General features: G+C 43.3%; 1 non-coding gene across 1 annotated transcript; it reads left to right on the top strand.

Annotated features, from left to right (window-relative positions):
* Positions 1-11,931: 11,931 nt before the first annotated feature.
* LOC128054931 (U6 spliceosomal RNA) lies at positions 11,932-12,038 on the top strand. The gene has a single exon (XR_008200072.1). It is a non-coding gene; the product is annotated as a U6 spliceosomal RNA (small nuclear RNA).
* The last annotated feature ends 1,256 nt before the right edge of the window (positions 12,039-13,294 follow it).

Genomic DNA, 13,294 nt, shown 5'->3' with positions numbered 1-13,294 from the left:
AGTGTCTTTTAATTTCAGGGCTGCAGTTACCATCTGCAGTGATTTTGGAGCCCCCAAAAATAGTCTGTCACTGTTTCCACTGTTTCCCCATCTACTTCCCATGAAGTGATGGGACCAGATGCCATGATCTTCGTTTTCTGAATGTTGAGCTTTAAGCCAACTTTTTCACTCTCCTCTTTCACTTTCATCAAGAAGCTTTTTAGTTCTTCTTCACTTTCTGGTGTCATCTGCATATCTGAGGTGATTGATATTTCTCCCAGCAATCTTGATTCCAGCTTGTGCTTCTTCCAGCCCAGCATGTCTCATGATGTACTCTGCATAGAATTTAAATAAGCAGGGTGACAATATACAGCCTTGACATACTCCTTTTCCTATTTGGAACCAGTCTGTTGTTCCATGTCCTGTTCTAACTGTTGCTTCCTGACCTGCATACAGGTTTCTCAAAAGGCAGGTCAGTTGGTCTGGTATTTCCATCTCTTTCAGAATTTTCCACAGTTTATTGTGATCCACACAGTCAAAGGCTTTGGCATAGTCAATAAAGCAGAAATAGACGTTTTTCTGGAACTCTCTTGCTTTTTCCATGATCCAGCGGATGTTGGCAATTTGATCTCTGGTTCCTCTGCCTTTTCTAAAACCAGCTTGAACATCTGGAAGTTCACAGTTCACGTATTGAAGAAAATGGCAAAGGTAATCTCCCTTATTTCTCTGAACGTGGTGTCTCAACTTTTATGCCGTGACACTGTTGCTGTCTTGCTCTTACCACAAGGTTAAGCCAACACTGAGGCTGGAGGACAGTCTGATGCAAAAAACTTCAATCTTTGATGAGATGATTGAGCCCTCAAAACAAGCAGTCTTCACACCTCACTACGCCAGTATCTCAGTTATATAGTAAATGTCCTTATCATTTCAGTCAGCTTCAGTGCGGTTTCTGTTACTCGCAGCCAAGAGCACTCTATTTGTTATAACCAGAGAGATGGTCAGCTAAGTCAGGTAGACTATCTTCTTCCAAGTCCTGAGCAGGGCAGGTAGTCCACCAGTGGTTCAGGGAAAGCCTTCATTGTTACACAAACATTTACTGAGAGTTTCTTATTTGTTTTAATATCTACACATTTAAACATATAAGTAGAATATCAAACCTATGACACAATTTTTAAAATAAATTTCTCCATGTAAAAATGTGACTTATTTCAAAGGAGAACACTAGGTAAATAATAGTATGCATATCACAAAGTAAAATACGAGACACAGAAAGCAATTCTGCAATATGGGCAAATAGGATCAGAGGCTAATGAAGAATTGGCCAGTAAGGAGTGAGAGAAGAAGAGGTGAATCACCGTAAGTGAGAGGTCTGCAATCAGCAACTACTGATTAAGTCCCTGAAATTGCCAAGTCTGGACCAAGCACTGGGGACGCAGCAAAGAACAAGGCTGCCATCTGCCCAGCTGCCCCAGGGGCTTCCAGAGTAGCAAGGAGATGGATGTTGACTGCGAAACTTTGCCTCCCATTATTTAATTACATCTGGTAAACTCTATAAGGGAGAAGGGGTGTTAGGAATGTGCATATGAGAAAGACTCAACTTCACCCAGAGGGTCTGAAAAGTCCAGAGAAAGAAAGCAAGAAAGGGAAAACTCTCTAGAACTGCTTACACATGGGCCCACCTCAGCTCAGTATCCTTAAAATGAACTTTTATTCTAGGAGGCTGTTGTGGCCTGAACTGTGTCCTTTCAAAAACTCATACACTGAAGTCCTAACCCCCAGTACCTCAGAATGTGACTGTATATGGAGATAGGATCTTTAAGAGATAATTAAATTAAAATGAGGTCATTAGAGTGAGCTCTAATCCAATATGACCAGTGTTCTTATAGAGTTTCCCTAGTGGCTCAGATGGCAAAGAATCTGCGTGCAGTGCAGCAGACTCAGGCTTGATCCCTGGGTCAGAAAGATCCCCTGGAGAAGGAAATGGCATCCCATTCCAGTATTCTTATCTGGAGAATCCCATGGACAGAGGAGCCTGGCAGGCTATAGCTCATGGGTTCGCAAAGAGTCGGACACAACTGAGTGACTATAAGAAGGAGAAATTTGGACACAGAGACACACTTGATAGGGAAGATGGTGTAAAGATATAGGAGAAACTTGTCATCTACTAGCCAGGAGCGAGACTGGAGAGAATCTGCTCTCACGGCCCTCAGAAGGAATCAGCATTCCTGCCACCTTGATTGTAGACTTCCAGACTCCTAAACTGTGAGACAATGAAGTTTTGTTGTTTAAGTCACCCTGTCTTTGTTAAGGGAGCCGTTGTAAACAGATACAGAGGCCAAAGTGAGTGCTTGTCCTTTACACGTGAAAGAGCCCCCACTGCCCTTGGGAGCAAGGAGACTCAAATTCAGGAAGGGAAGACTCTGGTTGGGCTTGGGGACTTTGCAGGACAGCTCCCACTCTGTGCCCAGTAGGCCCCATGGTCCACCTCCATCTCTCCCACTGCCCCACGTGGGAAGGTGCAGCAGACACCTGTCTTCCCTCCTGGATGGGGAGTGAGCTGGGAAGGAAACCCCCACTCCTGCCAGGTTATGGGCTCCCTGATGTTCTGACCACAGATCAGTTATAACAGTCCTCAGGGACAGCGGGGTTTACGGCCAGGAAGAGAGACCCCAGGAAGCCAGGCTGTCTGTCCTCAGGACAGTTGGGGTGGAGTGAGATTCTCCAGCCGTGACTCACGCAAGGTTTCATGGGGAAGGGAAGTTAAGAGAGTCATAACGACCATACTGAAAAGCAGTTAAGCCCATTTTCATGGCAGTATTACACAGAATTAAAAACTGCCTATTTGTGACCACAGCCGCCAAGAACTAAAGCACAAGCAAACTGGGCAGGGTGGGCTTGGCTTTCTGACAGTCTGGGCACACGTGGGCATCTAACCGGTATCCAGGGCAGGGAGCCTCTGCACTTGACAGGAAAAGGCCCTCGCCCTTCTGTCCCACTGCTCTTCCTTGGACCCCTTGAAATCACCTGAGTGGCTGCCCCGGGTGGAGACATGGTTAGAGCTGGCCTGTGCAGTGGGAGCCAATGAGACTCACTGTTGTCCTGGTGAGAAGAAAACCCCCCAGGCTGCTGGGAAGGCGAAGACTTTGTAGTCATGCCTAGAGCTGACTCGTTTTTCCTTTCCCTGAGTTTCTGGGCCTGAGCAACACCTCCAGCAGCAGAAAGACTTGGACAGACAGCGCTGAGGAAATCCGGGAGAAGTGGAGGGCCCAGCAGGTTTCGAGAAAAATAGGCTCTTTCATAGAGGACAGGAGATTGACAGGTGCTAAGTAGGGGGGTTGGGGCTTAGCCAGGGGTAGTGCCACACAGCAGCCAAGGCTCAGGGGGTAGGGCAGGTAGTACTTCCAGGCCAGCTGGTGAGAGCAGTGATTCCATCTGTCTGCTAGTGTTCATTGAGTGCCGACTGTTTACACTGAGCAATAGTAACAAGAGAAGAGAACTTTAAACACAGGAGCAGACTATATTTGCTGGCATCCCTGTTTTGATGGCCTGGATGACAGTGCATTTCATCCTCTCCTTCCTCTCTTCCAGTGGAGTAAGCCAAAGGCCACCATGGTCATGGAAAAGGGATTTATGTGTCCAGCTGCTTCAGCTGTCCCCAAGTTCACTCAAGTCCTATTTGCGTTGTGCTAACCTGGTTTCCAGAGTCAACAAACTAGCATGTGCTGTGCGCACTGCCAGGGGGACATACAGAGCAGTCCAGGTTGGAGGACAGGCCTGCAAGGATGTTTTCACCCTACCTGAAAGAGACATGTGCATCTGAATCACCATTAAGAACACAGGTGTTGTGGGTGGAGGTGGCGAGGGCCCCGAACTTAAGAGAGCAAGAGACAGCTGTTTGCTCACTTATTTCCTCGAGCCACCCGCAAGTGACCCCTGTCCTCGCCCGTCCACCATGAAGAGGAGGGAACATTTAGAAGCCAGCACAAGGAAACAGACCACACTCTCCCAGCCGTCTCCCACTCCTTACCCTTGTCCCAGGGTGGTCAGGAAATGCCAAAAGAGCTTTCTTTCCCACTCTAAATAATTCTTGATACTCATGACCAGAACTATTCCCTGAGGGTCTGTTATCTGTCCAGCATTGCACAACTATTCTTTTCAACCTTCGCAATGATTCTGCCAAATAAATGGAACCTCCCCATTTTACAGATGTGAAAATACAGTGAAATATTTAAGTTCCTGCCCAAGGCCCACAGCTGAAACCAGGATTTAGTGCAGGAGAGTCTAACGACAAAAGTTTCCTCCAGGCCTGCCTCGAAATTGTTCCGTGTTCCCATAATCAGTGATTACAACTAATTCGATTTCAAGAATAATACATTTGGAGTGCGTCTGAAAGGGAGTTGAGCAGCTATAAATAAATACTCATGTCTATTTCTCTTGAGCAAGATCCAGTAAATTATTAGGAGCCACAGTTCTACCTGGAATGCATTTTTCATTTAGGACACAAGTCAGCAGTGGGCGGATCTTTCTCCAGGCTTCACAATGCAAGAAGAGTGAGGCCGTCAGCACTGTTTCCTTGAATCCTGCTGTGCAGCGGCAATTTATTCTAGGAACCACGCTGCAGAACATGACCAAAAATAGAAAGGCAGTTTTTGCATATTTCCATTCCCTAATGCTAGCATCTTGACCCTGTCCATAGTGGTCTGGCTTGGCTACTGGATAAATCAAACTTTATTGACACTTGATATGTCCTAAGTGGGCTAGAAATGCAAAGTACCTCAAAGGTGACTGTTACCTTCAGAAAAGCACTTACATCAAAGTTATATTTTAAGCATGTCAACCTCACTTGACGTGAAGTTTCTAAACCTCAATAGACATATTGAGGAATAATGTATTCTTCATTAGGACTAATGTATTCTTCCTAATACATTGGGATAATAGGACAAATGTATTCTTCAAGGCTTGGGCCGTGATCAAGCACAGGTTTTGACTCAAGGTTTTTAAACAGTGAGCATAACTGACTGAAGAGATTTGAAATGACAGGGACCAGCAACAGGTCCATTTAGGTCAATTCCTGACCCTGATGGTCTGGGCATGTGTGTGATCTAAGTTGCTTCAGTTGTGTCTGACTCTTTGTGACCCCATGGACTATAGCCCACCAGGCTCCTCTGTCCAAGGGATTCTCCAGGCAAGACTACTGGAGTAGGTTGCCATGCCCTCCTCCAGGTGATCTTCCCAACCCAAGGATCAAACCCATGTCTCTTATGTCTCCTGCATTGCAGGTGGCACTATAGCCACCTGGGAAGCCCTGATGGTCTGGGCAGTTGACCCCAAAAAACAAGGCTCAGTTCCCACAATAGTCAGGAGATGGAAGCAGATAAAGCTGAGCTCCTGAAGCAGATAGAAATCCAATGGTGAAACAGAAGGCAGAGGGGCAGAGAAAACCATGAGGTTCTGTCTGTTCCCACTTAGCCCCTACTGGTGGCTGACTACCCACCCTTAGGTATTCATCCCTTTTAGTCAATGCAGCCCTTCCCAAATGACCATCACTGATCAGCAGCAAAATAAAGCTAGTGAACTTTCCTGGACCAGTTCTATTTCTTGTAAAAGACTATCCTTTAATCTGAAATTCTACCCTTTCCACTATTTGTTGCTGTTTAAAAAAATGCTTTCTTTTAAGAAATAGTGGTGATATTCTTGGGTGGGAATTTGTTTTCTTTTTAATGTTCCCACTTAGCAAAATAAAAAGTTAGCACTTCGTTGGGGGTTGCCAAAATTTTTGAAAATTTTACTGGCCAAGGAACCTCTGCATTAAAACATTATTCTCGGAAAGCTCGCCTTTAGGATGCAGACAGTGCATGGTAAGCCCAGAAGAGGCCGTGAGAATGAGCTTGTGGGTTCCTTTTTCTTGTTCAGTGAACATCAGGCAATGCTGAATGGGGACAAGACTCCAAACTGGGAAGGGGTCAGTCAAAAGGACATATTGTTTCTTTTATAATTTTGCCAAGGCTCTTGCTAACTGCCTTTCTACCAAAACAAAAACAAAAACAAAAGATGAGAATAAATCCCCTGAGGAAAAAGAACTGAGCAGATTACGGTCTGGAAGGGAAGCTTTATTATGGGTGACTTACTGTCCTTCAAGAAAGACGGGTTATTGTTGGGGCATCTCTAATCAGTGTTCTCTATCTCTCAAAAGTCCTCAACAAAGCGAAATTGCCTCCAAATGAAGCAAGAATGCATCCAGTTAGTACTTGCTGTCACCCCAGACTGGAAAACTCTTCTCCCACCTTCTCTCTTTTGAGGCCCCAATTCAACTTCTTCCTGATACCCATTCCCACTCCTCCAGGCAGGTCCCGCCCTTCCTTTCTCCAGGTTCCCATGGTATTCTGTTCATACTTCTAGTGTTGCACTTCTCATTGGGTATTTTTAAACAGGCCATTTCCTTCCAATTATAAAAACATAGAAGTTAAAATGTTCAAACTTAAAAATAATAATAGCAAACTTAGGCAAAGCTCACTATGTACCTGGTCTTCTAACAGATATCAGTCCCTCTAATCCTCTCAATAACCCAATGGCTTGGCATCTCAAGTGTGGCCCTACTTTCAGAGCCAGAACAAGGTCCCCTCCATCTTCCTGCCTCTTGTGCCTGACATGGTGCTAGCCACAGTCAATGCTTAATAAAAGAACTCTGAAATTACAAGAAAGACAATATTTGATTTGCCTATTTCAAATGTTGCCTAATTTAGGAATACTGGGCTGGTCTAGATGATGCTTGAGAGCTATTTCCAGCTGTTTAATTATGGGACCCTATCATTAATTTGCATACACTACGGGCATACCAAATGTATGAATATATCAATATACTGATAATTTATCAATTTATTGATCACTAACTGGCAGCTCTGGGTATGTAATTCTATCACTACCTTGGATGTTACAAAGTTATGTGAGTGTGTACAAAATTAGTTATATGTGTGTGTATGTCCCAAAAGGATTAGCAAATTAGTACATTGTGCCTGTGTCAACACTTCTATTTTTAAACAAAATGATTTACTTACTTGACTAACTTTTGGCTTTACTGACAGCTATTAGTACAGCAGACTGGTATTTAATGAAGCAGAAAAATAATAAACCATGTTGATGTTATTCCTCCAAATAACTGCTTTTTAAAAACATCTCTTTGCTGGGAAGGCAAAATAGAACTGGAGAAGGTCCAGAGAAATGCAATAACATGGTCAAGAAAATGGAATGGTTCCTATACAGCCAAAAAAACAAGCAGGTCTCTTTCTGCTGGAAAGAAGAGGGATAAAAGAAAATGCAATAAAACACTATAAAAATTGTGAAAGAAACAAAGAAGAAAAACATAGATTGTTAGTTCCATATCCCCAAATTACAGAAGTACATTTTCTTCCTATCTTGGAGATCAAGGTAAATTCAGGAATATAAAAGGAAATATGACTGTCCCTGTGTTACGGAAGAGAAAAGTACTATTTGTTGCACAGTGACAACTTGGAGCTGGTAAGTGGTTTAGAGGTGTATGGATTAAGGAATCATAACAAATTATTAATGGAGGTAGGATGTAGGGGGAGAGAGGGATTTCCTAAACTGGCAGACCTGACCCTGCCGCATGGAACCATGCCTGCTACCAATCATGCCTCAAACCAGACAGTATGCTGAGCAGATCATGAATATAGCATTTGTTTGACTGTATATATCTACATTTCCTATTGTATTTATGTATCAGTTAGATGATGAATTTGATTTTTCACTAGCATGGGTAACTGAGCAGCTTCACAGCATCACTTTTACATAACAATAATTATCTTCTAATAAGAGGGGTTATTTTCCCAACACATGACAGGCCTTCCTAACAGAACTACCAGCAGGACACTAACACGTGGGCTCTGTGGCTGGTCTGTTGAACGTTAGCCCAAATTCTGCCCTCAGCCATAACACATCCCTCTCTCTGTTCTTCCAGTGATTTCAAATCACTGAACTGCTGTGTGTTCCAGATGCAACAGCCACATAAATGATCCTTCTATTCATAAACTTGCCTTGGCCTTGGGATGCTGAGTCCTGGCAGCCATGCCATGGAGGTGCCCACAGGGACATGTTCTAATACAGGAGAAGGGATGGATGGAAAAGGGTCAGGACCGCTTCCGGGGTTTTGGTTCGGCATGTTGTTGCCACTCCTCTGGCTTCTCCTGACAGAGCCTTCACTTAGCAGATAATCATATTTCACCCTTGAGAACATGTGATTTCTATTAACATTGCAGCGTTGCCTGGCAGGGCGGCCAGCTTTTCTGTGGCTGCTGGATGTGTGTGGTGCATCCACAGAGCAGGGGCAGTGCCAGCCTGCTCAGTTCCAAGTAAAATCTTGGAGATGTTTGCCTTAAATAGTAATTACTCTGGCAAAGGTCCTTTATACCTTGCTCTAAATGTTATCCCTCCAATAGCAGAAAATGACTTAGTGGGAAGTCTTTTTTGTTTCAAAAAGTTTTAGTAAAGGCATAGCAGTGTCAGAAAAGGACTATGTGTGTTTTTATAGGCCATTATGAAATGGACTTGCAGTAACTAACAATTATTTCACACACCCACTCGCCTTTTCCAGAGACCTTCCAGGATTCAAGATCCCAAACCAAGCACAGCCTTATGTGTTCCCAAACTATTTTTTCTAAGTGCTAAAGAGAAATTCCCATGAAGCCTCATTCTTCCAGGATGGAGCACCCTATCCATGCCAAAGAAAAAATACCCGTAAAACTGTTTCTCAGTATTAGGGTACGTTATGGATATGATTAGTCCAAATCTCCCTGGTCATATAAAATATGTCACATAATTGTTTTTTTGGTCAGAGAGGAGTGTTACAGAATAAATATTTCCCCATTAGAGCACACTGGGAAATGTTTGCTGACACCTACACTCAAACCCAGCAGGTTTCCTTGGAAGAGTCTGGCACAGAACAGCCCCCTCCTTAATGAGGTGCTGGAGTTGGTTGAAAATTAAATATTAATTTACAAAAAAATTTTTGCATCTTAAAAATCAAAACTATGGTCTGCTGTGGGCGTCTATGCCTTTTATGTTCCTCCGGCTTTTGGTCTGTGAAATGACTTGGGTCAACCAAGGATCATCATCTTTTATTGAACTGCATCATTCTTTCTCTTTCTAAAACAGTCTGTGGAAAACATCAAGAAGTTTGGGTGTTTTGATTTTTTTTTTCCTTTCCCAGAATTTTTTTCTTTCTCTATTTCCCCTACTGGAAAATTCTTTCTGAAACCATTGATGGATTGTTTCATTTGATTCCAGGAGAGTCACAGTTGTGAGGGCCACGGTAGAACAAATCAATAGGTGTGATAATTACTGGTTCCTCTTGGAGAAATTTTTTCCTCCACCACACATTCTGGAGACTTTGTGCCCCCCTCCCCCACCCCCAAATCATGCCCAGTTGCTCTGAGGAGCCTTGTCTGCCCTGGCTCTGACTGCCAGGTTGAAGCATGATGACCACAGAGCTGCCCATGGGGCTTTCACTGCCCCTGGCCACCAGGGGGTTTAGTGTCCTCATTTTCAGCTACTCTATGGCTTTCAGTTCCAGATCCAGGAATTTTCCCTCAAGCTCTCATGTTCTTAACAAAATTCCTCTCCTTCTTTCTACACATTCACACACTCAGTCACTCAATTCACACAAAACTTTGTGCAGATATGTGGTCTTAATTTGTAAGTAGAGGAATGGTTACAAATTATACTGATCCTTCCAAGGCAAACTGCATACATTTTAATCCCCTAAGTCTCTGAAAATATTTCTCTTACCTCTAATACTGGAATTTCAAGGCACCAGAGCAGATGAGTAGGATTTAGAGGCAGGCTGGCCTTTGAGGATTCTTCCAATCACAACACTGGCCCTGGCTGTGATCTTCAGATCTTGGCAGTGGGAGTTTCAACACTACCGAGAATGCAAATCAGTCTACATATTTTAACACCCTTTCCCTCTGAAAAGAATTGTTTTTCGGGGGAAAGATGAGAGATGAAGAACTTGACAAAATAATTCTAAAGTGTATTTAAGAGAATAAATACATGAGAATAGCTAAGAAACCCTTTAAAAGGAAGGTACATGCTTGATTAGATATGAAAACATATGAGTTCCACTCCTACCTAGTATGTAGAAAAGTTGAAAAAGTACCTCTCCCATCCTCACAACAATCAGCAGAATCACCACTTTTCTTGAATCCATCAGAAAACTAAGGTCATACAGAATCAAAAAGCCCAAAGGCTATGTATGGACAGACAGCCTCTCCAAGAAGAGATGAAAGTAAGCAAGGGCTTACTTGTGGTTGAGTATAGGAAGAAGAGACATTGGGTACCATACAAAACTAGGCTAAAATAAAAAGAACTCAGCTAAAAGTTGTAACAAACTGTGAAAGGACAAAAGTGGACTAGCATGAGGGTACAGCACCCCTGGGAGCTGCAAACACAAGAGGAATCCACACCCACTTGCAGGCTCTTCTCTGCAGACATCCACTCACTGCTCCACACAGGACAGAAAGCAGGCAGGACACCAAAGAAGACTCCCTTGCCCCAGTGAGTCTGGAGGAGGGGAGCAACATTGCTGATGGAAAGCAACAAAGTTACAACTAGACTCTCCTCCCCTGAAGCCACAGGGCAGTAAACTATTCATTCAGGGTGCAAGTGAAGACCCACCATAGCTGGGGGAAGGATAAAAGACAAACAAAACTAAACAAAAACCAGAAAACCTCTCTATCCATGGGGAATGAGCAAGAAATAGCCCTGGACCAGGGAGAAATATCAATAACCTTAGATATGCAGATAACACCACCCTTATGGCAGAAAGTGAAGAGGAACTAAAAAGCCTCTTGATGAAAGTGAAAGAGCAGAGTGAAAAAGTTGGCTTAAAGCTCAACATTCAGAAAACGAAGATCATGGCATCTGGTCCCATCACTTCATGGGAAGTAGATGGGGAAACAGTGGAAACAGTGTCAGACTTTATTTTTTTTGGTTCCAAAATCACTGCAGATGGTGAATGCAGCCATGAAATTAAAAGACGCTTACTCCCTGGAAGGAAAGTTATGACCAACCTAGATAGCATATTCAAAAGTAGCGAAATTACTTTGCCAACAAAGGTCTGTCTAGTCAAGGCTATGGTTTTTCCAGTGGTCATGTATGGATGTGAGAGTCTGACTGTGAAGAAAGCTGAGTGCCAAAGAATTGATGCTTTTGAACTGTGGTGTTGGAGAAGACTCTTGAGAGTCCCTTGGACTGCAAGGAGATCCAGCCAGTCCTTTCTGAAGGAGATCAGCCCTGGGATTTCTTTGGAAGAAATGATGCTGAAGCTGAAACTCCAGTACTTTGGCCACCTGATGCGAAGAGTTGACTCATTGGAAAAGACTCTGATGCTGGGAGGGATTGGGGGCAGGAGGAGAAGGGGATGACAGAGGATGAGATGGCTGGATGGCATCACTGACTTGATGGACGTGAGTCTGAGTGAACTCCGGGAGGTGGTGATGGACAGGGAGTCCTGGTGTGCTGTGGTTCATGGGGCCGCAAAGAGTTGGACACGACTGAGCAACTGAACTGAACTGAACTGAGGATCCTGTAAGAGGTCTCATATCAGAGGGAGATAGGCAGGATATTCTCTTTGGCACAAGACAGAAGACAGAGTTCAGCTGTTAGAGAGAGAGATGAGGGACAGAATTTCTGAGAAGCCCTACATCTGAAACCCACATGCACAGGACCTGCTCAAGCCTGGGATGGAACAAGCAGGAAGCACATTTTGTGTTCCCCAGAGACAAGTAACAAGCAACAGCAGCATACTCCACAGCCTAGAAGCAAGACCCTTTCTCAGACACAGATATAAAGATTGCAGTCTACAAGTAAAGAAATAACACTGAGAAAAACCCTCTGACATCCCAATCTTAACCATAAGGTAATACTAAAGGAATTTGAGTGCTCGCTTCGGCAGCACATATACTAAAATTAGAATGATACAGAGAAGATTAGCATGGCCCCTGCGCAAGGATGACACGCAAATTCGTAAAGTGTTCCATATTTTTCCATGTAACTCAGTGAACCTCTCTGGGTGTCCCTCAATGTGGAGAAACTTTTCATCTTTAACCTAGATATTTTATCATTGGTGCCGTATAGATGAAGTCTTGAGGCTACTGTAAAAATAAAACTGAAAACCAGAAGCAGGAAGCTTAAGTCCAAATCCTGAGAACATCAGAGAATTCCTGAATCCAGGGAACATTAATCGATAGGAGCTCATCAAATGCCTCCATACCTACACTGAAACCAAGCACCACCCAAGGGCCAACAAGTTCCAGAGAAAGACATACCATGCAAATTCTCCAGCAACACAGGAACAAACCCCTGAGCTTCAATATACAGACAGCTCAAAGTTACTCCAAAACCATTGATGTCTCATAACCCATTACTGGTCACTTCATTGCACCCCAGAGAGAAGAAATCCAGAACCACCCACCAGAACTCCAACACAAGCCTCCCTAACCAAGAAACCTTGACAAGCCACTGATACAACCCCACCCACAGTGAGGAAACTCCATAATAAAGAGAACTCCACAAATTCCCAGAATATAGAAAGGCCACCCCAAATGCAGCCATATAACCAAGATGAAGAGACAGAGGAATACCCGGCAGGTAAACGAACAGGAGAAATGCCCAACAAACCAAATAAAAGAGGAAGAGATAGGGAATCTACCTTAGAAAGAATTCCAAATATTGATAGTGAAAATGATTCAAAATCTTGAAATCAAAATGGAATCACAGATAAATAGCCTGGAGACAAGGATTGAGAAGATGCAAGAAAGGTTTAACAAGGACCTAGAAGAAATAAAGAAGAGTCAATATATAATGAATAAGCAATAAATGAGATCAGAAACACTCTGGAGGCAACAAATAGTAGAATAATGGAAGCAGAAGATAGGATTAGTGAAATAGAAGATAGAATGGTAGAAATAAATGAGTCAGAGAGGAAAAAAGAAAAACGAATTAAAAGAAATGAGGACAATCTCAGAGACCTTCAGGACAATATGAAACGCTCCAGCATTTGGATTATAGGAGCCCCAGAAGAAGAAGACAAAAAGAAAGACCATGAGAAAATACTTGAGGAGATAATAGTTGAAAACTTCCCTAAAATGGGGAAGAAAATATCACCCAAGTCCAAGAAACCAGAGAGTTCCAAACAGGATAAACCCAAGGCGAAACACCCCAAGACACATATTAATCAAATTAACAAAGATCAAACACAAAGAACAAATATTAAAAGCAGCAAGGGAAAAACAACAAATAA

The sequence above is a fragment of the Budorcas taxicolor genome, chromosome 10 (genome assembly GCF_023091745.1).
Source record: "Budorcas taxicolor isolate Tak-1 chromosome 10, Takin1.1, whole genome shotgun sequence".
NCBI classification, from domain to species: domain Eukaryota; kingdom Metazoa; phylum Chordata; class Mammalia; order Artiodactyla; family Bovidae; genus Budorcas; species Budorcas taxicolor.
This window is presented reverse-complemented; position numbering and strand designations above follow the sequence as displayed.